This window comes from Podarcis gaigeae, assembly GCF_964106915.1.
Source record: "Podarcis gaigeae genome assembly, chromosome: 5".
Lineage (NCBI taxonomy): Eukaryota > Metazoa > Chordata > Lepidosauria > Squamata > Lacertidae > Podarcis > Podarcis gaigeae.
The window spans coordinates 3,282,509-3,309,570 of record NC_139681.1 but is presented as its reverse complement, the minus strand read 5'-3'; the positions used below and the strand labels follow the sequence as shown (position 1 = coordinate 3,309,570).

Here is a 27,062-nt window from a genome sequence, read left to right as displayed (position 1 = left end):
CCTGAAATTAAGTCAGCCACCAGCCTAGCCCCCCTGCCAGACAGGAGACGCCATAGAGCACTCCTGATATATAGTTGTCAGGCTTTTTGTTTAGAAACCTTCAAATGAAGGAGATCTTTCAATGTTGATGTGAACTCAAGATCCTTGACATCTGTTGAAGATAAAAATTCAAGATTAACTATCTGTTTTGGAAGGCAATAGGGCAAGGAGGGCAAGAGGTGAGCTGGTAATTAAGATTCCTTGTTGAGACACATGTAAGATATATTACTACTTATTTGTCATTTATATATAGCTCTTTGTGTTCCATAAAAGGACAGAAGGAAGTGGGTGTATCTTTTGTGATTGGTTCTAGCAAACAGCCAATAGGAATTTCAACCAGGCTGATTGGACAGAGGCAGCCAAAGGAGGAGCAAGGGGGCTGGATTAAGGAAATATAAGTGCTGGCCAGAATGGCAGGAGGCCAGGCCAGAGCTTGGTAACCATACCACTGTGCCTCTCATTTATTTGTCTGACAAATAAATTATTATTTTAATTTCTCTATTGCTGCGTTGAATATTTCATTCCAGCTAAGCGTTAACCACAAGCAGGGTGCTACAGTAGGTTAGGCCAAGAGAGAGTGGCTGGTCCAAGCTCACCAAGTGAGGGGGCACCTGAACCTGGAGCTCCCTGCTCCTTGCCCATCACTCTAGCAGATTTCATATAATTTGATTGTTGTATGTGCCTTGTCCAAAAAAGTAGCCTAATAATTTGAAAAAATAAATCAATGCAAAGTCAAGTGTTTTGCCCGATTCTAGGCCTCACTCTCACTTTGCTCACATATTTTAAGGAAATCACAATGCACCATGACAAGAAAACCTTGTCATATAAATATTTTTGCTGCTCAGGACTCAGTCGTCACACATTCCATTCCCGTCTTCAGCCTTATTATCCTTTTCCAGTTTGAGATGTGATTTATGACGCAAGTGATTCAGGACCTCACCTCCGTAAGGGTCCCTCCCAACAGGTTCATCAATAAGCAGAAATGCCACAAACTTTCTTTATGTGGCCACTCAGGTAAATAAAAAGGAGCAAAACTATGTAACACAAGACAGGGTTGAAACAGCTTCCCAGAAGCTTAGAAAATGCAGGGATATGAGCATTATATTTGCAGATTTCTCAACTTCTAAAGATGATCGTTTGAAAAAATAATAATTTAAAATTGCTAAGTGATCTCCCATGATAAAGTCACCCTTATTCAGTTGGTAACCAATTCATACACAACTGACATTGTTCTGGGAATATTTAATAGGTTACATTATTAGCCAACAGTATCAGGCTCCTTCACTTCACCTATTACCAATATGTTAGGCTTGAAGAACCAAATTAAGGAAGACAGAGGGACCAGGGGGTTATTTAAATACATTAGTGTCTTTGTTTGACATCTCTAATTTCATATGCTAGGTTTTCAGTAATAATTACACCAAAAATAGAAGCAGAAGTTTGATGTAGGCAAACAACTTGTTTTAAAGACTAAATGTCAGACATAATCTAGTGCTGTTCCCCTGCTTGTCTATCACCCACCTAAGGAGCTGTTTTGAACACCACCAGAAAAGACTCAGCTTTGTCAAAATGCCATATCGAACTATTTTGTTATTTATCTCCTTATTGCAATTGTTTGTCTCAACTCAGACCCTAAATAAACCTACACATGCATATTGTGCTGAGTTTATACATGACTTGAATCTATGGTCAAGTACTATTATTATTTTGCTCTATAATCTAGAAGATATAGGCTTTTGTCTAACCACAAATACGTTTCTCCAAGGGAAAGAAAATAGAACAAGTGATCTTATCACTGCTGCTGTAATTCTGTAATTTAGCAATTTCTGGGCTAGTCTACTGTAATGTCCTCTATGTGGGGCTGCACTTGGAGACCATTTGGACATTGCAGCTGGTGAAGAGGAGAAGGTCCTGCTGGGTCAAGTCAATGTCTAATCCTCGCATCCTGTTCTCACAGTGGCAAACTAGATGCCTCTGAGAAGCCTACAAGGAGGACATGGAGGCAGCAGCACTCACCCCCCAGTTAATAGACCTTGGTAGTCCTACCCTCCATGAATTTGCTGGTGACCATCACTGTCTCTTGTGGGAGAGAATGCCGCAGTTTAACTATGTACTGTGTGAATAAGGACTTTCTTTTGTCTGTCCTGAGTCTTCCAACGTTCAGCTTCCTTGGATGCTCCTCAGTTCTGGTGCTGTGAGAGAGGGAGGGAAGCTTTTCTCTATCCACTTCCTTCACGCCATGAAGCAAGTTTTAAACTCATCTATCCTGTCCCCTCTTACTCGCCATTCCTCTAAAGTGAAAAGCTCCAAATATTGTAACCTCTCACACTGATCATTTTGGTCACTCTCTTCTGAAATTTTGGGGTGAGTGGACAGAACTGTCTATAGAGCCTGCATGCGGTTGCACCAAAGAGTTGCATTATATCAACAATTTTATTTTCAATTCATTTCATAATCATCCCTAGCATGGAATTTGCCCTTCTTCTTTTTTTACAGCTGCTGCACAATGAGTTCACATCTTCCTCAAAACAACCACTACAGTCCCAAAGGCTCACTTGTGGTCAGTCACAGCCAGTTCAGACTCCATGGACATATTTGTGAAATTAAGCTTTTTTGTCACAATGTGGATCAATTAGAGTGAATTGCATTTGCCAATTTCCTGCTCATTCACCTAGTTTGCAGAGATCCTTTTGGAGCTCTTCACAATCTCTTTTTGTTTTAATTGCTCTGAACAATTTGGTATCATCAGCAAACTTGGCTATCTCACTGCTCACCCCAAATTCTAAAGCATTCGTGAAAAAGTTTAAAACATAGGTCCCAATAGCAATCCTGGGGGGCTCGACGTTCTACCCAGCCAGGTGGGGTCTCCCTTGGGGAGCAGCCACAATGCTCTAGAACTTCCTTTCAGGGGAGATCAATAAGCCCCCTCCCTTCTGTCTTTCAAAAATAAATAAATAAATCCAGAAAGACGTTGGAATTGCTGCTTATTTTAAAAAAACCAATGGCGTTCCAAGCAGGACATCTGGGCCTCACCACTATTTAACATTCCCACAGCGATGCAGTGTTGGGGACATGGAGGGGAAATGAAGTGGCAATTGGATCCAGCCTCCTGGAGTTGTTTGGAAAGCTGTCCAGAGCATTGCTGCTGTCCAGGACTGTTGCCAGAAAAGGCCACTCAGGCCCACCAGTGGAGGAGGAGGCAACCAGAGGACCCCTTGCCTTGAGCTCCCTCAGACATGGATCTGGTCCCACCTGAGGTCAGTCTCTTGTTCCTCTGCTAGAGAGTCTGGTTCACGTTTAAGTTCCCAGCACTGGCAAGACCGTCAGCATCATTATTATTCTTCGCCAGCAGACATTAATTTCCTTTATCCATCTGTAATGAGAACCAAAGTCCCCTCCATACATGAATATTTGGGGTCTTGAAGGAGGGTGTATTTTGTATTCAAGAGATTAGCTCATATACTTTACCTTCTGCTACTGGAGTTGCCATGTGAATTACTCTTTCAGAGAGATTATTATAGCAAATCCTTCCACACAAATGCTCAGAGTACAAAATCAAGCTGCTGTAAAACATCTTATGCACTTCACTAGGAAAAATTGCAAGCGGTCTTTTTTATGAGAACTGTGTGTTTTATAGTTCTATTGGACTCCTCTTTTAAACAAAGAGGCATGCTTATTAGTACATAGTATTGCAGAATAATGCTAAGTAAAGGGAAAAAATCAGGTCATAGTCATGGGATACATAAATCATGTTTATGTGTGCATGTTCTCCTCAGAGTGATTGTATGAGATGTTACATTCTTTCTATTTGCTGTCTACCTACTTTAGGTTTTTTTTCATTGGCAAACTGAATCAAAGTGCAAAAAATGGTTGAGAAACGCAAATCCTGCTCCCAAGTGTCTCAGTGGCAGCACCAGATTTAGGCCGTGTGGGTGGTCCCCCCGCGCAGGGCGACAAAAGGAGGGGGCGCAAAATAATAATACATAAAAAGAAGTTATTGTGAAAATTATAAATATTATTGGAAAGCACCAAATTTTGTCCTTGCTCAGAGTAATATGACAATATTACCAAAATCTGCCTCTGTCAATGGGCAACATAGGTCCTCATATTTGAGAATGAGAACTAAGGAAATCTGCAGGGAACAAAACAAGTCCATTATCTGCTGGGGTGACATAGGATCCACACGGCAGTGACCAGGATCCAAAGGGATACATATGATTATTGCATGTGTGCACTGGGGCTTTTCTGCTAGCAGAAGAGGCTTCTCAAAAATAAACCTGTCCTGGCAGCCCCAGCATCGCACCGTTCCAGGATGATGATGCATTTCTGCAAGCCCTGTTCAAGAGAGGCTGTCATTTTCATGGCCTCAGTGCATTGGCTACAGAAATGGTGATGATCTGTGGCTTGCTGAATTAGAAGTTCCTGCAGGGTCATAATTGCTACTCTAGGGGAGAAATGCATTTTTGACAAGATGTTACTCACAAAGGACTCCTTATTAGCCTTTCCTGTACCAGCTAACATACAGCTGCATGAGACGGAGAAAGAAGTGAGCTGCATCGTTTTGCAGCGCAGAAGGATGACTCTTTCTCTATACAGGCAACATTAATGAAGGAGTAGTAAGAGGCAGGAGGGGGAAGCAGTGGCGGTGTTCACTGCTTCGAGGAACACTACAGGGCAGATGTAGGCACAGCAATAAAGGGCAATACAGGAAAGAAGAGGCTTTTCATCAAAGTCTATTATTTAGCTTAGTGAACAATAATAGCTTAACTGCTGCTCAGACTGCTGCCCTCTGAAGTGCATATTATTTCAAGTATTTCTAGATATGAAACGAGGACGGCATGATCCTGCATTTTCAAAAATAAAAAGTGGGAGAAAATCAAATGTTTTCTGACATTTTTCTGTACTTGAATTATAAGGACTTTGAAAGAAAGAAAGAAAGGAAGGAAGGAAGAAAGAAAGATCAGCACAATAGCTTAAAGTTTCCCTGAATGCCTCTTTCCAGCCAAAGAAAATTGTGGGTTCTGATAACTGAGAAATGAAAAAGAGAGAGGAAATTTCTTAAAGGTTTGTCATGTTAACCGTTTTTGCCCAGTTCTATTTTTTAAAAGCATGACAGCTTTCTTGCATGGTGATTGCCAGCTGCAATGTGGGTTTTGTTAACTTGAAATGCAAGAATGGCCACTTCCAAAGCATTTGTGTAGCCCTTCACCAAACATCATTTGCTGAGGTGAATTTAGGATTAAAACTGGACACACGTTAAAATGACAACCTTACTGAAAACTAGGATTCAACCAGGCTATCACAAGCTAGGCGTAAAGCCTAACTGGTGCTGCCCAACCTATGCTATGCTTCTTAGATCTACATTGTTTAATGTTTGTTTATTACAAATTAAACCCCCTATGAATGTAGGCTTCATAACTACTGTAGCTTTCCTTTCCTCTCCCAGGTCTTGTGTGTGCTTAAGGAGTCAAAGGCAAGGGAAGTGCCAGTATAGCACACAAAAGATGGGTTGACAGAGGCTGCTTTAGGGGATCACGACGAATTCAGTTGCACTGGGCAGGCACGGGGCATCGGGGCTGCTGCAACAGGGGCCACCGCAACTATTGTTCAGAATGGAGCATGAGATTTTGGGGCCTGCCAAATTTGGCATTGCACAGTGCACCGCCAAAATCTGAGACCCCATGTTCTGCCACTGGGAATCAGGAAACACTATGGGTGTCCCAGAGAGTGGAGGAGAAGCCGTGGTAGTTTGTTAAGGAGTGTTTGGAATTGCAACTCCATGAGGGTAAACCACAGTGCCCAGAATTCTTTGACGGAATGAATGTGCTTTGAATGTATCTTAAAGGTACAGTTCTAGTTACAGGTAGGTAGCCGTGTTGGTCTGCCATGGTTGAAATAAAATGAAAGAATTCCTTCCAGTAGGACCTGCAGAGACCAGCTAAGTTGGTTATTGGTATGAGCTTTTGTGTGCATGCAGATACAGTGTGAGATATGGCTACGGGTTATGGGATGGGGCAAACACCACTGGGAGGGTGAAAGCAAGAAAAAGTCCTCAGGTCCTCAGATGTGCCAATAAACTCATTAGCAGCTCAGATCCAGTTTTTTCTCCTTCCTCTTGGCTCCTGCAGCTGAGGCTGGATGCTGAAACATTTAATACTGTCCTTCCCAACACACTGTTAGGAATTGCTGTTGCTGGGGGTGGGGGTGGGGAGTTGCAATCCCTTCCCACAATTCAGTCTCCTGAATCTTTCCCATCCTAAGTGGAAATACCAAATCGAACCCTCTTCTGCATTTTTTGCACACACCAGAGGAGTGGACTTGGTCATCTAAGCCTAAGATCCCTTCTTTCTATGGTATTCATTTATTAAGCATATGGGCAGCTGTTGCAAAATACCATCATTGAACAACAGTGAAGAAAACGATACCCAGAGAAACTGGGATATATCAGAGCTTCATGAATGAAGCTATTTAAAAAGTTTGTGTTAGAAGAACAAGCAGCAGATAAAAAATTAAATGCATTCAGAACTCCAGTAGAGATAGGCATTGTTCTCAAGCATGTTTCCTGCTTTTTTGCAGCTCAATGTATGCATATTTCTTGTAGACAAGGCCTTAGGGAAAGAGGGAATTCAAATGAGATGTGCCATAGCTCAGCTGTCTGCGTCAGTCTGATTATCCTTTCATATATTCAAGAAGATTTACAAATGGATCGGCGTGCGCTTTCATTCTGCAAATGTCCTTGTCTGCACGATAGTCAGCAATTCCCAACTATGGTCCTCTCAAGGACGCTTGTTCTTTGTGCAGAGAGGTGGCATGATCTTTATAAGGGAATATTTCTGGTTCCTTGGTGCTAAATAGCAAGGATAACTGATGGGTAATTTTGTCTGCATGCAGTATCAAGCCTCACTGTAAAAAAAAACTAACACAGAAATCAGACTTAGAGAGCCAGTGTGGTGTAGTGGTTAAGAGCGGCAGTCACCTAATCTGGGGAACCGGGTTCGTGTCTCCGCTCCTCCACGTGCAGCTGCTGGGTGACCTTGGGCCAGTCACACTTCTCTGAAGTCTCTCGGCCCCACTCACCTCACAGAGTGTTTGTTGTGGGGGAGGAAGGGAAAGGAGGTTGTTAGCCGCTTTGAGACTCCTGAAGGGGAGTGAAAGGCGGGATATCAAATCCAAACTCTTCTTCTTCTTCTTACACATACATGCACTAGCACACTGTGGAGGCCCACTATTCCTATGTTCCTTAAACTACAAAAGTGTCTTTAAGAATGATTTTATTTGGGGGGAAATTATCGCTCTACACTGCCCCCTTCTGGGCTACAATGGCGTTTTCTTGCTGTTTCTATTATGCAAGCACTTCTACTCTTTTTAGTTAGTGCACTGCTCTCCTCATTCATTCTTATGTCCTAGTCCTGAAGGGTAACACATTTCTTTAGTCCAAAACATATTTAGAATAAATTTGCACAAGTCAACCTGTAGTTTCAACACAGTTCCAAGTACATACACATAAAAACAATGACTTACTAATCTTGCTAAGCTTATTGTAACATATGCAGCATAAGGACTTTACAGTTGATTCAAAATACTATGGACTGCATTGCCATATTAGAACAAAGTATTCTTTGCCTTGTGATCTTGTTTTCTGCATTTTATTTTTCTTCCTTTGCAAACCATGGATCTACAACTTATCTTGAAGAAACTTTTCTAGATAGCTGTTGTCAGTGCACCTCCAGATAAGCCTTCTTCAACCCTGAGTATCCAGATATTCTTGGAACTACAACTCCCATCTTCTCTGAGGGTAGTCCAACAACACCTAGGAAGCCCAGGTTGAAGGAGGCTGCTGTAGAGTATAGCAAAGTCAAGAGTGGGCAGTGGGGTGAGGTGGGGAGGCAGCATTCACCTGACCTCGGGACTGATGACTTTGCTGCTACTTAACAGAAGGTAAGGAGGAGGTGTGGTGGTGAGGAGGGTGGTGCAGTGCAAACGCAGCAGCAGGAGTACTGAGTTGCCTCTGCTAGTACATTTGCAGCACACTGACTGCCCCTCAAGCAGCAGGGCTTGAGCTGTCAGGAGATCAGGTGAGCACCTTTGGCCCAGCACCCCATCTGGCCACCTGTTCCATCCTAGCACGTTCATATTACTTGTTAGCCCTTCAAATGGTCAACCAAATTACATTGTGGAGATTGTCCTAATATTTGAGATTGAGGAACTAGGAATAAAAAGGCCATTCTTTCACATCTGTTTGAGTCAGCAGTGTGTCAGTGTAGCATCACCAACACTGATAGAGACTGTTTTGATAGCATCATGATTATTACTGCAGTCTTTGTTTTCTAACAAAGTTGAACTTTTAGCTCACTTACAGTGTCTTCAGGTTTATTGTAGAGGGCTCACCAGCAGTAGATATGTAGGTTGTCTGGAGGCAATCTTGAGAACAAAGCTCTGAACGACATATTAGCCATTCCAAATGTCACCTTATTTTTCCTTCTTACTGCATCAAGCCAACTACAAAACAGGTGTAAAATGCCTTGAATACTATCCAGGAAAAGCAATGTATCAATAGAGACTGCTGACTCATGTAGCTTACCAATGGGTCATTGTTAGATTATTGGCTATATTCACAATAAAACCCAAGCACTTTAAAAAAAAAAAAAAAAAGCATAGTCAACAATATATAGAGACCAGTTTGGCTAAATAAGAGGCTTATCTTCAGTTTAGATTACCCTTCAGTAAAACCCACAACTGTAAGAATCATAAAACCATTTGTATCATAAAGAATCATAAAACCAATTGTAGAGTTGGAAGGGTCTCTAAGGATCGTCTAGTTCACCCCCTGAATGTCAGAATATGCAGCTGTAGTGAACCTACAACCCTAGTGTTATCAGCACCATGCTCTAACCAGCTGAGCTGTCGAGTAGACCACTTTTAACTCTAGACTACAATCATCCTGTACAATCATCCTATGGAAACACATTTCCTGTAAAAAGAACATCAGATGATGAACTTTATAGACATTTGATTATATGGAGTGCATTCATAGACACATGCTGTCCCCTAATCTATAAGTGTGTGTTTCAATGTATGGCTAACATCTTTAATTATTCTTTTAGGATGCATTACATTTAGTGAATTATATCAAAATAAGGTATTTTAGAAAGTAGGGATTTCACTGTACTAAGAAGAAAATACTCAGAGAAATGTTAACTGAACCTATCATGTAACTAGATATGGACCTTATGGACCTAACTTGGTCAGGTTTTACTCTGAGTAAAACTTTGTTGAATAGCTCTCTGTAAGAGGTGGGAAAGGTTCCAACCCTTTTCAGAGCAGGTTTCTCACTGTGAGCTCTCCATGGTGCTGAGGCAACTGGCCATGTGTGACCTGACTAGAACTCATGTAGCTACAGTAGCAACTAGGGGGAGGAATCTGCAATGGTGTCAATGGGGACTTCTCTCCTAACGCTCCTAACTTCAGGAGTGGGTCGTTTTATTTTTGCAAGGGAAAAGAGATAATCCTCACTCACATACACATGCTGTATCCATGGTAAGGATCTACCCCTTGTGTGTCTGCAATTTTTCAATAAAAAACCAGAACTGCAGCTAATGAATGTTTGTTTGGCCCTAAGGCAGGATTAGCAGTTTTGCTGCTGGCTGAGAACTTGATTTCACTATGCTCTGCTTGAATATTTGAAACAAAGACATCATGGCTCTCAAGTACTCTCTCTCATCCAAAGAAAAATAAACCCTGTAGCAGTATCCTGGATTCCCTGCTGCATTTAATGTTTCAGTAAGTGAATGTTGGCATAGGAAAACTTAACTGATTAACAAGTATTTATTTCTGGGGCTGAACTATTTGTAATGTTCATTATGAAGCTGCAGTCCTTCAGCTAAGAGCAGACACCAAAGTCCTGACCTTTTGTGTTCCTTGAAGTTCCCACAGTATTTTTGCAAGACTAGATGTATTAAATATAGCTTGTGGCCAGGTTCCAACCTGGGCAATTATATTCTGCCTTAAATCTCTTGTGCAGTTCTAAATAGTACTCTGCACTTCCTGACACCTTTAGCTGTGCTTATTATATACTGAATGCAATTGGAGCTGAAAATATAGTAGCTCTATTTAAGAAAAATACAAACTGAACATTACTGGCAAGTGAACAATGTTGGAGTAGTTATCACAAACAGGAATGTGCAAAGGTTTTCACAGCACAATCCTATGAACATTTACCTGAAAATAGGTCTGTGTTCACTGGGGCTTACTCGTGAGCAAATGTGCTTAGGGCTGCAGCTGAGGAGAGTGAGAAATTCAGTTTTAGTTCTGATACTCAGTGCTAAATTACCTGGAGTGGCTTTTCTGTCTTTTTAAATGTAAGTACTATTTCTCAAGTACTCTCTCTCAACCTGGCGTGCTCTGGTCCATGGGGTCACGAAGAGTCAGACACGACTAAACGACTAAACAACAAAACTATTTCTCACTGAAATAATGACCATGCAGGCACAGAGGCACCATTAATACCATGCAGGCAAATGTTTCCAGGCTTGATTTGTAACTTTCATGGTCTTTTATTACTGTGAAGGAGGAGGAAAAGAATGTGTGTGCATACACACACACACACACACACACACACTGTATGGAACTGTCACGAGCCTCTCATGTTCTTAGTAGCAATGATATGTGCAGTGCATTGGAAAGTTCAAACCTAATATCTCTTATGAGAAGGGAGTTGAGGCTGGGGGGAGGGGACCTTGGGTGACCTAGTGAATTCAGAATCTGAACAATGATAGAGCACTTTCATAGAATCATGGGATCACAGAATTTTAGAGTTTGGTATGTTATAACAATGTCCCAATGGGAAAACCTGTGAAAGAATAATTGGAAATCTACTATGTGCTAAGCCATAAAGAAAAACTTGTTTAAAAACACAACACCGGTGGTATTTAACTCTATGGAAATTAGCCAAAATGTACAAAGGAGCCAAAAGTAATTGTTGGAGATATGGAGACCAAACAGGCTCACTGTACCATATGTGGTGGCAATGTAGCAAAATAAAGAAATTTTGGGAGGAAATCCACTTTGAACTAGAAAAAATGTTAAGAATCTCATTTATTAGGAAACCAGAGGCATATCTGTTGGACATTACTGATTCAGATATTCCTAAAAAAAATAAAGATCTTTTTTTGTATGCAACAGTGGCAGTGAGAATTCTTATAGCTACAAGGTGGAAGAGCGACATAATTCCTTCTAGACAAGAGTGGATACAAAAATTGATTGAATATGCTGAATTAGATAGTCTATCTGAAAAAATAAAAAATAAACCGAGAATTGAATTTGTATCAAGATCATATCTTAAACAATATCTCTTAATATCTCTTGTATTAAGATCGTATCTTTAACTAAATTATACCATGTTAAAATCTGTAGCAGCTTTTGAGTGATCCCAGCAGTTTTTAATAATTGCTTATATAAACATTTATAAATGTGAAAATATTAACATAAAAAACAGTATTTTGACATGGCAGTAAATTTATGTAAGAAGAATTAAGGAAAAAATGGGAGGTCGGGTATAAAAGATAAAGAGATTTTTATTTTTTTTGTAACATGAAATTGCAATCACAATTTTTTATCATAATTTTTATCTTATTAACAGATTGTGCAAATTTTATTTTCTTTCCTCCCCCCCCTCTTAAGTTGTACCCCCTTTTGGTATTGTTTTCTTTTTGTATGTAATAAGCATTGAAAAAAATAAAAATAAGTTGGAAGGGATGACAAGGATCAACTCGCCCAGCCCCCTGTGATGCAGGAATCTCAATGAAAGCATCCATGACTGATGGTCATCCAGCCTTTGCTTCAAAACCTCCAAGGAAGGAGAGTCCACCACCTTCCGAGGGAGTCCATTCCACTGTCAAACAGCTTGTACCATCAGAAAGTCCTTCCTGATGTTTAGCCAGAATCTCCTTTCTTGCAATTTGAATTCATTGGTTCAGGTCCTGCCCTCCAGAGCAGGAGGAAACAAGTTGGCTCCATCTTCCATGGGACAGCCCTTTCAATAACTTCCTGGTTATTTACTAATTCTTTCCAAAGCAGCAAAAGAGCAAATGCGTAGCTTTTTTTCTAGAAGGAAAAGGAAATGTTTCATTTGTTAGCTTTGATTTTAGCTAGGTAAATCAAATGTTTTAGGTATTTAATACAGGGGCCTCAACCAGGAGACCCAGACCACAGAGGGAAAAGAAACCCAGCTGTTATGCAGATATTAATCCTTAAGACTAACTAAGAGAACAACAATAACCCGTAACCCATTAACTGCACCACATCATCACCCAGACCCAGCTGAGGTCCATGATTGTTGTTCAGCTGCTTGTTGCTGAAATGCTGGCTACTCAGCCAAAGTAGGCATAGATCAGTGCTGTTGTGGCATTTGTGAGGGAGGGTAGAGAACAGGATGGATCCAGACTAACAGCGCAATCCAAATCATGCCTACCTAGAAGTAAATGCTTTTAAATTCAATGGGGCTTACTCCCCGGTAAGCTGAGTTAGGATTGCAGCCTTGACTTAAAGGTAAAGTTAAGGTTCACCGGAAGCGGCTTAGTCCTGCTGGCCACATGACCTGGAAGCTGTACGCCGGCTCCCTCGGCCAATAAAGCGAGATGAGCACCTCATCCCCAGAGTCATCTGTGACTGGGCCTAATGGTTAAAGGTAAAGGAACCCCTGACCATTAGGTCCAGTCGTGGCCGACTCTGGGGTTGTGGTGAACCAGAGCAGCGCACGGAAACGCTGTTTACTTTCCCACCGGAGTGGTACCTATTTATCTACTTGCAGTTTGACGTGCTTTGGAACTGCTAGGTAGGCAGGAGCTGGGACCGAGCAACAGGAGCTCACCCTGTCGTGAGGATTCGAACCGCCGACCTTCTGATCGGCAAGTCCTAGGCTCTGTAGTTTAGACCACAGCACCACCCACATCCCATGACTTAGGTCCCACTTATGTTAGTAGGAGCTGGCCTAAACCCACCTACATGGGAAGAAGCCTCCACTGACTTCAATAGAACCTGCTTCTAAGTAGACACAGTTAGGACTGCAGCATAAATGTTCCTAGCTTCCTGTCCAGATCCAGCTCACTGTGCTTAGCTTATGCACCGAGTTTGTGAGAAGGCAGGGCAAGAAGGACTCTTGGGCAGCAACCATGTCAATGAACAAGGAGGTACCTGTTCTCACCTTATTCACTTCAGAGGTGGTTCACACAAAACACATTGCCAATGAACTATAGCCTAGGTTTGCACGTTTACATTATAAACCCATAAAAATAATTCAAAAGGTTCAAAGCATTTGGAATTTTGATGTTTTATCTCATTGGTAGCTGATTCAACTTTCTTCTCTGGATTTATTACACAGTAGGGGATCTTTGACTTGAAGAACTTGGGCAAAAAGAAGAGACAAACAAATATTGAACTAAATGTAAGTGTATATTTCATAATATGCTTGGTATTTTATTAATACAACCATCAAATTGCAAGTCAGAAAGAGAGTGAGTGGGTGCTCACATCTGGAAGACATTTAAATGTTTTCATGTGACATGCATCCCTGTTCTTACCTTATAAAGTATTCTGGTTTGGGATTTTCTAATCTTTACATAACTCACTAAAAAAAAATTTGCAGGCTTTCCACAAGTAGCTATTTTCTGAAGTCGCCCCAGGAAATTTGTGTGATATGAAATCCATATGCTTACATTATGTCCTTCACACAGCCTTGATGCGCAAAGGCAGCAATAGCATTGTGTGTGGCCACTTTTGCAGTTTGTAACCTAATGGCAGCAGTATTTATTTTCAGATTGACGGGCTGAAAGAGACCAAACCCTGGAAAATATCCATGAATTCTACCCAAATTATACTTGCAATCTCTTCTCCCAATCCACTTAATACAATTTTGAAGTCAAAAATGTTGTCTTGGTCACATGCTCAAAGCTTAAGCAAAGAAACTCCAGGGAAGTATAGAGATCCTATTACCATAGCAATATAAAATAGGAAATCAGCACACATCAGCTTCTTTAACTTGATTCAGAAGACAAATGAGAGGAAAGAGCAACTGCGGACCTGTGTTGTACAAAGGCCGTGCCAGGATGTGGCAGCAGCAATATGTTCATCAAGTTCCTACCTTGGTCCTAGGACCACTCCTTGTTTAGGCTCCTGCTGGAGTCACTTTGAATCGTGGATCTGGGAGCGTTGTATCAGTACAACGTAGCAAAAGTATTATTATTTTTTGAAAAAAATATTTTATTCCTTATTCTGAGGAAAAACAAGAGGATTTTTTGTTTTGCTTATCAGTCATTTTCCTCTCACACCTCTAGGTCAGGCATGTCCAACCAGAAGTAGGGTGTGATCTGTGATCCAATATAAAAACTGGCAGTGATCTACCACCCAGAGATGGGTGCCGGGTGGGTGGGCGCACGCCACAGGCTGCTTCTCCTGAGGGGGCAGGGATGGGAGCAGGGTGGGTGGGCGATGCCAATCCTGCCTTCTCCCCCTTCCTCCCTCCACCCCCCCCCCCCGTCAAAGAGAGCCACTCAGATGATTCTGATGCCAGTCCTGCCTTTTCCCACTGCCTCCCTCCACCCCTGCGCAGGTAATGCTCTTGCTGGTCCTGATCCCGCCTTCCTTCGTCAGCATGGGAGCACCAATGACTCACACTTCCTCTTCCAGTTTACTGTACAATGTTCCCTCAGATAACTAGCAAAAATGTGCATGTTCCAGATAAGTGTGGAATTTGAAAATCTCGTTGCAGAGGAAGGTGTGCCATTCCCTTCATCAACATACCGCCCCGAAGTAAGAAAGGAATTTCCACAAACTAATGTGGAAAATGTTGCAAAATGCAATCATGGCCCTCCTGAAGATCTGGATGGATGGTTCTTATAATGCAGGGGTCCCCCAACTACGGTCCGCAGGCCAAGTCCGGCCCGCCAGGCTCATAAATCCAGCCCACCACTCAAAACGCCCCGCCGGGTTTACCTCAGTGTGCAGGGACTGACTTGCCGGACGGCGAGGACCTTTTGCTAATGAGTGAACGTGATGCCATTTCTTCTTTCATCCCGGCCTTTTCCACATTCTGCATAATCTAAATAGGATCATTTGTTTGTATAGTTAGGTTACTTCCTAAACAAACAATGCAAAATTAAGAGACAGTCTTTTTTTTAAAAGAAGTAGTAGTAGTAAGCGGTTTGTTCCCTATGGCTGGGATTGTTAGGATGGGAAGCATCTACGTAATCCAGTGACAATGCATCAAGGGAGCATCTTGCTTGATTTAGTTCTTTGTGGGGAGAGATAGATAAAGAGATAGAGAGAGAGGTTGCATTGTGTCAGGGAACTGCCATTGATACTGGAGGGAGAGCGCGAAAGCCAGAGGGATTCCAGAGAGCGTCCAGGGATCGGGAGAAGCAGCCCATCTTCTGGGAAAGAGAACCAGCGTAGCACCAGTAGAGAAGGGGGGCAGGTGGGGGAAGTGGCGAGGCGGTCCCATGACTCCTTGCCTGGGACCAGTGGGGAGAGTAGGGGTCCTCCGTTGCCCACGCCCTCCCTGCGCAGAAGGCTTTCACGCAGAGAGGGTAGGCGGAGACTAGGCATCAAAGAGCTTCTTTGCTGGAAGAAGTTTATGAAACGCCCACTCACGGATTCTGCCAGCGATTGAGTCAGCCACGGGTGAGTGGCTGTCCGGACAGAGGAGGTTCACTTTGGCAACCCAGCCAGGTGTTTGCACCCAGCCCGGAAGATAGGCACCTGCTTACGCACGAGCAACCGCCTTAGGAACCATTACACATTGGAAGTAAGCAAGGGCACTGCAGGGACTTGAACCCCGTCCTGGAAACTAGGAGTGCCAGCCACCAGTGCTTTTGCTCTCTTTTTTGGCAATGCAACAAGGTGAAAAGCAAAACCTGAGAGAACACTCTGTATACAGAATATTCTCTCGGGGGGAAACCCTTAAGTGTTATGAAGTTGCAGACAGAACACAATCAAGGATTTATCCCTTGCCAAGCAAGGGATATTCACCTAGATGTGTTTACGGCACAGAGTGTCATATTGACTGCCATTCATTTGCAGGACACAACAGAGAGACTGGTTCCAGTCTTCAAACGCTGCCTTTATGCTCACCTTTTTCTTTGTCCCTCTGAAGTGTGAATTCATGGGCCTGGAAGTTCCTTCTGCTGGTCTGTGAAAAGCAATCTGGACTCATTGGTTTGTCCCTGGCCCTTTCCCGCCAATTCCAGAGAAATGTTTTCGGAACACAGCTGTTCTTACTGACCTGACTTCTGCAGGAAGAGCTGGCTTGACCTGAGTGTGGTGGGCTCTTGGACAGAACTGTGAAGAGATCAAGCGGGGGGAAATGGAGAAGCCAGCACTAAAGGATTGTACTGAAAAAGATCACTGAATTGTGGAGTGTGAAGTTCACTTGCCGTTAAGTTTCCTGAAGGCTTGCAAAATTCTATTTATTGTGTCACTGAGATGCACCTGGAAGAAACTAGGGTCTTCAGCAGCCCTCCCCTCCAGACACAGGAGCAAAAACAGCCGGTTACCTAAAGCAGCGCAGTCAAGACGCAGGTGTCTCTCAATCCTGCACTGCAGATGTTCACTTGATGGCTCCTGAGCTCTGACACCGCCTCTTACTTGTCAATCGAGCAGATCTGCTTCTGGCACAGGTAGGTCTGTAAAAAAAGAGCTGGAACAAAACAAGGCTGGCTGTCCCACGAAAAGGTGTACCTTATTGTGTGCTGATGGCACAGGAAAGGGCCTCCCCTGCAGTGGTGTCCCGACAAGAGAAGTCCCTTCTGCTGGAAGCACCGAGACAGACTGCATGGGCTTTTGAGTTCACAGCTCTTCTGAAAAAGGGATAGAATAACCAACATTGCTCATCACAAGCTCTTTGGAATACGTAATTTGCGTATTTAATGTATTATTCCATTTAGAGCATACCTTTTCTCCAATGGGCTCACGGAATTTGAATGGTCCCCCTCACTGCGACCTGAAAGAATCTTTGTACAAAGAGTTGCAGGCAGAACACAAGAGATTTTCTCTTTAGCCAAGCAAAAGGCTGCCACAATTACAATGGAGCATTTAGAGACCAGTGGTTAGTTATTAGTGCCTATAGCCTCCTCTGAGAATTCAGAAGGAGCAGCCAGCCCCCACCCGCCCACCATGCACCCCCCAGGGATCCTTCCAGCCCCCAACCTCCACCCACCCCTGCCCCCCAGGAAAGACGCCAGCCCCCACCCAACCACTCCTGCCCCCCCCAGGGAAGAAGCCAGTCCCCAGCCAAACACCCCTGCGCCCCCTGGGAAGCAGCCAGCCCCACCCGCACACCATGCACCCCCACCCCCGAGGGATCCTTCCAGCCCCCAACCTCCACCCCCCCCTGCCCCCCCCCTGGGAAACAGCCAGCCCCCACCCAACCATCCCTGCCCCCCCAGGGAGGAAGCCAGCCCCCACCCTACCACACTGCTCCCATCCCCACCCCCCAGGGAAGAAAACAGCCCCCATCTGCCCACCCTGCACCCCTCCGCGGACGTAGCCAGCCCCCACCCAACCACCCTGCTCCCCGCAGGAAAGAAGCCAGCCCCCACCCAACCCACCTGCACCCACCCCTGCCTCCCCAGGTAAGAAGCCCCCCCCCGGGAAGAAGGCAGCCCCCACCCAACCCACCTGCACCCACCCCTGCCTCCCCAGGTAAGAAGCCCCCCCCCCCCCGGGAAGAAGCCAGCCCCCACCCAACCCACCTGCACCCACCCCTGCCTCCCCAGGTAAGAAGCCCCTCCCCCCGGGAAGAAGGCAGCCCCCACCCAACCACCCTCCCCGATCCCCACCCCACCACCAGAAAAGAAGCTAACCCCCACCCAACCACCCTGCAACCACCCCTGCCCCCCAGGGGAGGTGCTCCCCAGGAAAGAAGCCATCCCCCACCCAAGCACCCTGCCCCCCACAGGAAAGTAGCCAGCCCCCCATGAAAGAAGCCATCCCGCACCCAAACACCCCTGCCCCCCCCCCAGGAAAGGAGCACTCCAGGAAAGGAGACCCCCAGGAAAGAAGCCCCCCAGCAAAGAGGCCAGCCCCCCCCAAACACCACTGCCCCCCCCCAGGAAAGAAGACAACACCCACCCAAACATGACTGCCCCCCAGGAAAGAATAAGCCCCCCATGCAAGAAGCCAGCCCCCACCCAAAAGCTCTGCACCCACCCCTGCCCACCCCTGGAAAGAAGCCCCCCAGGGAAGAAGCCAGCCCTCACCCAAACATCCCTGCCCCCCCGTAACAAAGCCAGCCCCCACCCAAACATCCCTGCCCCCCCCAGTAACGAAGCCAGCCCCCACCCAAAAACCACTGCCCCCCAGGAAAAAAAGAGCCCCCCAGGGAACAAGCAAGCCCCCCCAACCACCCTGCCCCCCCAGGGAAGAAGCCAGCCCCCACCCAAACATCTCTGCCCCCCAGTAACAAAGCCAGCCCCCACCCAAAAACCACTGCCCCCAGGAAATAAAGAGCCCCCCAGGGAAGAAGCCAGCCCCCACCCAAACATCTCTGCCCCCCAGTAACGAAGCCAGCCCCCACCCAAAAACCACTGCCCCCAGGAAATAAAGAGCCCCCCAGGGAACAAGCAAGCCCCCCCAACCACCCTGCCCCCCCAGGGAAGAAGCCAGCCCCCACCCAAACATCTCTGCCCCCCAGTAACGAAGCCAGCCCCCACCCAAAAACCACTGCCCCCAGGAAATAAAGAGCCCCCCAGGGAACAAGCAAGCCCCCCCAACCACCCTGCCCCCCCAGGGAAGAAGCCAGCCCCCACCCAAACATCTCTGCCCCCCAGTAACAAAGCCAGCCCCCACCCAAAAACCACTGCCCCCAGGAAATAAAGAGCCCCCCAGGGAACAAGCAAGCCCCCCCAACCACCCTGCCCCCCCAGGGAAGAAGCCAGCCCCCACCCAAACATCTCTGCCCCCCAGTAACGAAGCCAGCCCCCACCCAAAAACCACTGCCCCCAGGAAATAAAGAGCCCCCCAGGGAACAAGCAAGCCCCCCCAACCACCCTGCCCCCCCAGGGAAGAAGCCAGCCCCCACCCAAACATCTCTGCCCCCCAGTAACAAAGCCAGCCCCCACCCAAAAACCACTGCCCCCAGGAAATAAAGAGCCCCCCAGGGAACAAGCAAGCCCCCCCAACCACCCTGCCCACCCAGGGAAGAAGCCAGCCCCCACCCAAACATCTCTGCCCCCCAGTAACAAAGCCAGCCCCCACCCAAAAACCACTGCCCCCAGGAAATAAAGAGCCCCCCAGGGAACAAGCAAGCCCCCCCAACCACCCTGCCCCCCCCAGGGAAGAAGCCAGCCCCCACCCAAACACCCCAGCCCCCCCGGAAAGAAAAGAGCCCCCCATGCAAGAAGCCAGCCCCCACCCAAACACCCTGCTCCCCCCAGCCACCCCCCTGGAAAGGAGCCCCCCAGGAAAGAAGCCCCCCAGCGAAGAAGCCAGCCCCCACCCAACCACCCTGCCCCCCCCACTGCCTCCAGGTGGGAGATCACTGCCAGTTTTTATCTTGAATTGTGGATCACGCCCTACTTCTGGCTGGACATGGCTGTTCTACTCCTTGGAAGCCACAATATAAATACATTGAAGTTCTGCCCATTAGGAAAGGAGCTTATCTGTAGTCCCCAAAGAGCATCCCACGTTGGCTGCAACCTGAGCTAACATGAAATGAAATGGAACTATGTTGTCTTCTACTGGGACGCGGGTGGCGCTGTGGGTAAAACCTCAGTGCCTAGGACTTGCCGATCGTATGGTCGGCGGCTCGGATCCCCACGGCGGGGTGAGCTCCCGTTGTTCAGTCCCAGCTCCTGCCCACCTAGCAGAAAGCACCCCTAAGTGCAAGTAGATAAATAGGTACCGCTTTATAGCAGGAAGGTAAACAGCGTTTCCGTGTGCTGCGCTGGTGCTGGCTCGCCAGAGCAGCTTCGTCACGCTGGTCACGTGACCCGGAAGTGTCTCCGGACAGCGCTGGCCCCCAGCCTCTTAAGTGAGATGAGCGCACAACCCTAGAGTCGGTCACGACTGGCCCGTACGGGCAGGGGTACCTTTACCTTTTTTATGCTGTCTTCTGCGCCTCTGCTTTGATCTTTATCACTTGCACAGCTTTCTTTCCCCCTGGATCCCCCTACCCTTCTCACTTTCAAGTCGTACCTCTGTTAAAATCTCCCCAATCTTGGTTTTTCTAACTTTGGCAACAGAACCCCCTTCCTGTTCTTTTTACGAAATGGCTTCTCCAGTTGCCTTTTTAAATGAAAAGCCTTCTATTTTCTATATTTATTCTTCATGCTGCTTGAAGCCGACTTCATATCCTCCTACCCTTGACTGGGCTTCTTTTTACATCCAAAGACTTGTTGGTTGAAAGGTAAAGAAACTTGATTTCGCCCCTTTCATTCTTTCATTTGTCTTAATTTTCCCTTGGCTTTTCTAGTCATCAGGTGTTTTTATCTTGATTCTCTACATCTCGGTATCTTTATATCTTCATCTTGGTATTTTTATGTTTTCACTTTAAATTTTGCTTTTGGGGGCTTTCTCAAAGTCTACCATCTGTCCACAATGTATTCTCCCTGTTTTATTAGGATTAATTATTTGATGGCCTTCTATTTTCTTTCAGTTTCCTTTAATTTAAAATGTTTTGCCTCTCCTAACACTTTTTCCGGAATTACTGAAAGAAGATTATCTATCTATCTATCTATCTATCTATCTATCTATCTATCTATCTATCATCTACAAGCAATATTTAAAATTGTCAAATATGAAAGTGAAAATTCGCTGTATCTTTTTAAAATTGTAAATAATATTTTTTCCATGCCGTACAATTCCTTTGTTTACTTTTAAAAAAAATATTAACTTTAGTTTTGAAAAGAAATCTAACCTAAGCTGGTTTGAGTTTCCACTTCTTCCCCCAGCCTCCCTCTCCTAATCCCTCTGCCCATTAGCTCCTCCAGCCAGCTCTGACCAGTGAAAGGGTTAAACCAGTACTGTAGCCAGGGACAGTCTCACTCACTAGAATCTGGCTCGCTCCTTCCACCACCTATTGCTCAGTAGGACACATAAAAAAGTCCCTTGGCGCATTAATACAGTGGATACAAATGTGTTTGTTTTCAACATAGGATCACTGCGCATGGGTGAGAAATTAGTACCGGCCCAACTCCCTAGTAACAGTGTTGCTGGGATGCCAACTTGAATAGGGTGGGGGGCATAAGCTTCACCCTACATAATCAATCACATGACATGGCACACCCCGCCATTTGAATGGCAATACCCATCGACTTTTGGGGCGGAGTCCCAGCCCCCTCAAATATTTTTTGCGGGGGCTTAAGAGGAGTTAGCTCCTAAACTGGGGTATATGTCATTCCTGGATCAATGCCTTTGCTTGCTTGGCTATGTGTAGCACCTGCTGTGCCTTTGAATGACATTTTGCCCATGTATCGCACTGATGGGAGCATTAAAGATTTGGGTAGACACTGCAGTCGGAGTTCAAATTTTTCATTGAGTGGGAGCCAGGAAACTCTCCTCCACTGTGTGCTTTTGTGAAGGTTCTCCTGACCTTCCCATGGCCAGTTTTGGGGAGACTTGGGGGGATCTATGCTCCTCCCTTTCCCTATAACAATATGTTCTGGTTCCTCCAATAATTTCTAGCCAGTTGTAATTGAAAGTGGCATCATGAACAAACATATCCTAGGTTATCCAACCCCCATAAAACATGAATGTGCTACACAAATGTATAACCTGATAAAGTTTTTTGAATGACACTCTTTACTGCTGGTTTGAAGCAGGGGTGCCAACTTGAATAAAATATTGGGGGGGCCATGTAAGTCCCGCGCCTCATAATTGACAAGGCATGGCGAACACATACCATTTGAATAGCAATGTCCATCACCTTTAGAGGGGCAGCCCCCTCAAATATTTTGTAGGCAAAAAGACCTCAGCCCCTAGGGGTTGTCTCTGAAAGTTTGGAGTATCCTATGGTAATTTGTGAGGGATGCGGGTGACGCTGTGGGTTAAACCACAGAGCCTAGGACTTGCCAATCAGAAGGTCGGCGGTTTGAATCCCCGCGACAGGTTAAGCTCCAGTTGTTCGGTCCCTGCTCCTGCCAACCTAGCAGTTCGAAAGCACATCAAAGTGCAAGTAGATAAATAGGTACCGCTGTGGCGGGAAGGTAAATGGCGTATCTGTGTGCTGCTCTGCTTCGCCAGAAGCGGCTTCATGACCCAGGAAGCTGTACGACGGCTCCCTCGGCCAATAAAGCGAGATGAGTGCCGCAACCACAGAGTCAGTCATGGGGTCCCTTTACCTTTACCTTTATGGTAATCTGTGGACTTGTGGAAGGAAATGTAAAATAATTATATGTACTATGAGCATCTAGTGAAATCTGATGGTGCAATTTTAATTCTCCTAGTTTCTACCTGTTACCCTTTTGAAATCATTCAGATCTTCTGAATCAAAAGCTGTATGTATCTAAAGTTGTTTTTGCTTTAAAAGCTGCAACTGGCCGTTTTCTGCTTTTATTTTAGACAAATTTATTTTAATTTTAGACAAATTATGAATGTAATCCTTGTTTTGTAGGTGGCAACAGATGTTATTTATGAAACAGTTTCTTTTTTTGGGTTTCCCAGTGCTTTTCTTCACTTAGGAACAGATGGAGTTTGATTTTCAAAATTACTATAATCTTGGAACAAAATGTCATTTTTATCCAGCAAGGCAATGACACAAGCAATGAAGACCCCATGTCATCTGGATCCTGAGGTGTAAGAATATTGCTTCTGTATAGGAGATTTTAACATGGTCATGGATTAGGCTGTTGTCAGAGCCAGAATTTTTCTATACGTGTATAAAATGCATGCAGGTATGGCACAATTTAGCATTGTTTCATGATAAACAGGTTTTTTTCTAGCAGGCTTGCTAAGGAACGAGTTTCTCAAATGTGTATCAGAGGAAGAAAACAAGTTTTGCACCCCAAAGTCTCCTGGAGAGAAATAGGGAAAACCTGGACATTCCAGAATCAAATCAGAAACCAGGGCAGCTTCTATAATCCGGGGACTGTCCCTGGAAAATAGGGACACGTGGAGGGTATGCTGCTACCATTCTGCCACAAGGATTATTGTGGGCATGTTTAGCAGAAGAGAACACTATGAAAAAGAGAAACAACCCCGGCTGCTAACTGTACAAAACCACTGTCAAGAAAGTGTGGGGATAATGTTGGCCACTATCTCCCCTTTTGTTGTGATATGCCCTTTGCGAAGTTAAGAACACTGAAGTCAGTTGGGTTTGCTTCGGAGCAGACATGGGCTGCCTGTCTTCTTGAATGAGACTACGAAGCAGGTAGCGTTTGCACCATCAAGCCCAGGCCTGAGTCCACACATGAGCAAGTCTAAAACTGCAACACCAGAAGGATCTGGTTATGACTCAGACTTCAGAGGCTTCTGAAGTTCATAGTTCATTCAGAATACAGATTTGTGCAGTCCATAATGCTCAGCTGCGTTATGCAATGTCACTTCCCCATTCAATTATACAGCCTGACCAGGCTGCTTGGCAGACTAACGTGCGAAAGTTATTTTCAATGAAACTCATAAGAAAACTCTTGTTGATCACAGTTGTTGCAGGAACGCCCCCCCCCCAATCGTTCGGTTTGTAAAAACACGACACACACACAACATACGCGACGTTTCTGTTATAAATTCATAGTAAATCAACCATACATCAGATTTACACCGGTCCACTTTTATTTTACTCCATGAAGGAAGGACTATCAAAGGGGGGTGGTTTGATACAGGACAGCCATAATCCCTTAACCATACCAGCACATACACAGGAGCCCTACCCAGTTGGCATGACAACCTTGATGGTCCCAGACAGGAGACCATCAAGGTCACAAAGGACTTGCATATGGGAATGGAATCAACATGGACTGGAACAAAGGACAATGATCAGATCTTCCCTCTGGGGGCAGGAAACTGCGAACTCCTCTTTGTCCTCTGGAAATGACTCATGGGGAGGGGGAAAGGAGGAACCAGCCAGGTGACAAGACACTCAGGTTACCTCCACAACTCCTCCCTCAACCCCTTTTTTGTGATGTGTCAATGATGTAGTTGTGATGTAGTTCTAGGGGTGTAGTTTGGGGGATTAGTAACTAATAAAAGTTGGGGTTTTCTTTTGTCCTGGGCTTACATTTTGTTTCACGTGGTGGCAGATGGGAGTCCTGTCGCAACAGTCTTCAATAAAGACCAAGCCTACTAGCTGCTATTTAGCTCTGGTATTCCTGGCTGGTGTCCTTGTTTTTTTGCCCAAGGGAGCCCTCGGATTTCTCTGTTAACACAGTAAAACTGCATAACCTGCAAAGCCAACTGATTTGTAGGTGTTTGCACAGTTCTAGAGTGGTGAGGAGGACTTCAAATCTGCAAAACCAGTTTGGCACATTCTTCACCTTTTAAACTGGGGGGAGTGGAGTTCCCTTTTACTCTTAACAATTGGACAATCAGCATAAGTTTGTTTGCAAATGATTTTGACTATACAAACAGCAGACTGGGAAAGTGCTTTTTTAAAAAGGCACTTTCAGAAAAATAAAATCTGTACTGAACCTCTACTCCCCTCAAAACCTTTCCTTTATATCATTTATTAAATCTCAGCATGGCTTTTTGGAGTGAGCTTCTTATTTTCTGACTTAGAACAAGGAAAAGCTGCACCTGAAGTAATCTGCCCGGAGTTAGAGACCACCAATTGAAACCAAAGATTTTCTGCTGTCCTGTTGTGATAGCTGATGAAAATAGTGTGAGTAGTAACCTTTTCAATGTAAATAGAATGTGCCTTCCAGCGGCAGCTCTGAATTACCTTTTCCATTCCTCTTTATGTCCCTTTGATTCCCTGCAGAGACAAAGATATACTCTTTACATTCTCTATTTAGATGGAAGGTGGTGCTGGGTGCAACTCCAGGTTCCTAAATAAAACTAAACCAGCACTTTTGAGGGATGATGAAAACTCCTGGCCTGCGAAGAACTCTGGAAGATGGGTTTGCCTTTGGCTTGCGTCGCCATACGCTACGTACCTACCAAACCTCACAGTAGGATTCAGTACTGTTAGCTGAATACAGTAATCTCTGAAGTATATCATTTAATCTGACACACACACACACACACACACACACACACAAAAGTGCATCCAGATTCGCAAATATTTGCATGGACTATATTAAAGCTCCCATTATTGTGGGGGGAGGTTCAAGGAAAAATAACAACAAAGGCAAAATGTTATTTGGTATAGTCAAATGTAAAGCAACAGTATTTGATTTGCAAAACTGCAGTGGTTTTCCCAACTCAAAAATAACTTTGCAGGTCAACACAATATGACGCATATTGCCTCGTTAACCATTTGTATGTTAGCATGAGATTTAATTTTATCTACTCCTGTAATTTTTTAATATTTATTGTAACCAGCTTCGGTTTATATGATGTTATTCCACTGTATGTCAGTGTTGCACCATAAACAGTGTCTGAACTGTATAAAAAGAATTAAAATTTATGAACCAAACATTATGGTTTCAAGAAACTGAATCTTTAGCTATTCATTACCTGTGACAACCTTTGCAGAAGATGTTTGCCATATAGTAACCATGAATGTTTCATCCCAGTGCAACTACAGGTGAAACTCAGAAAAATTAGAATATCGTTGAAGTTCATTTATTTCAGTAATTCAACTTAAAAGGTGAAACTAATATATGAGATAGACTCATGACATGCAAAGCGAGATATGTCAAGCCTTTATTTGTTTTAATTGTGATGATCATGGCGTACAGCTGATGAAAACCCCAAATAAAAAATCTCAGAAAATTAGATTAATTGAAATCAGCAAAACAAGGACTGCAAATAGAGCAATATTGGACCTCTGAGAAGTAGAAGCATAGATATGTACTCACTACTTGGTTTGGGGCCATTTTGCATCAATTACTGCCTCAATGCGGCGTGGCATGGATGCTATCAGCCTATGGCACTGCTGAGGTGTTATGGAAGAGTGTAGCCGTCTACCAGGAGATTTTGGAGCACTTCATGCTTCCTTCCGCAGACGAGCTTTATGGGGATGCTGACTTCATTTTCCAGCAGGACTTTGGCACCTGTCCACACTGCCAAAAGTACCAAAACCTGGTTCAATGCCCGTAAGATTACTGTGCTTGATTGGCCAGCAAACTCGCCTGACCTGAACCCCATAGAGAATCTATGGGGCATCGCCAACAGAAAGATGAGAGACAGGAGACCGAGCAATGCAGAAGAACTGAAGGCTGCTATTGAAGCATCCTGGTCTTCCGTAACACATGCATGGTTTTCATCAGCTGTACGGCATGGACATCACAATTATAACAAATAAAGGCTTGACATATCTCGCTTTGCATGTCATGAGTCTATCTCATATATTAGTTTCACCTTTTAAGTTGAATTACTGAAATAAAAGAACTATGGATGGAGGCTCACAACATTATACATGGCAGAAAGTGAGGAGGAATTAAAGAACCTTTTAATGAGGGTGAAAGAGGAAAACGCAAAATATGGTTTGAAGCTCAACATCAAAAAAACTAAGATCATAGCCACTGGGCCCATCACCTCCTGGCAAATAGAAGGGGAAGAAATGGAGGCAGTGAGAGATTTCACTTTCTTGGGCTCCATGATCACTGCAGATGGTGACAGCAGCCACAAAATTAAAAGACGCCTGCTTCTTGGGAGAAAAGCAATGACAAACCTAGACAGCATCTTAAAAAGCAGAGACATAGCCTTGCCAATAAAGGTCCGTATAGTTAAAGCTATGATTTTCCCAGTAGTGAAGTGAGAGCTGGACCATAAAGAAGGCTGTTCGCCGAAGAATGGATGCTTTTGAATTATGGTGCTGGAGGAGACTCTTGAGAGTCCCATGGACTGCAAGAAGATCAAACGTATCCATTCCTAAGGAAATCAGCCCTGAGTGCTCACTGGAAGGACAGATCCTGAAGCTGAGACTCCAATAC

At 44.7% G+C, this 27,062-nt stretch overlaps 2 long non-coding RNA genes across 4 annotated transcripts; one reads left to right on the top strand and one right to left on the bottom strand.

Annotated features, from left to right (window-relative positions):
* Positions 1–11,594: 11,594 nt before the first annotated feature.
* Positions 11,595–17,192, bottom strand: LOC310844656. 3 transcript variants are annotated; one of them, XR_014564210.1, is made up of 5 exons: positions 16,771–17,192; positions 16,316–16,521; positions 16,165–16,222; positions 15,044–15,133; positions 12,208–13,440 (listed from the first exon to the last, which is right to left on the bottom strand). It is a non-coding gene; the product is annotated as an uncharacterized lncRNA (long non-coding RNA). The 3 variants fall into 3 exon arrangements; XR_014564209.1 differs by lacking the exons at positions 12,208–13,440; positions 15,044–15,133 and adding an exon at positions 11,595–12,141; XR_014564211.1 differs by lacking the exon at positions 12,208–13,440 and having other exon boundaries at positions 13,499–15,133.
* Positions 17,193–23,735: 6,543 nt separating this feature from the next.
* Positions 23,736–25,752, top strand: LOC310844678. Its single transcript, XR_014564243.1, has 3 exons — positions 23,736–24,110; positions 24,703–24,844; positions 24,978–25,752. It is a non-coding gene; the product is annotated as an uncharacterized lncRNA (long non-coding RNA).
* The last annotated feature ends 1,310 nt before the right edge of the window (positions 25,753–27,062 follow it).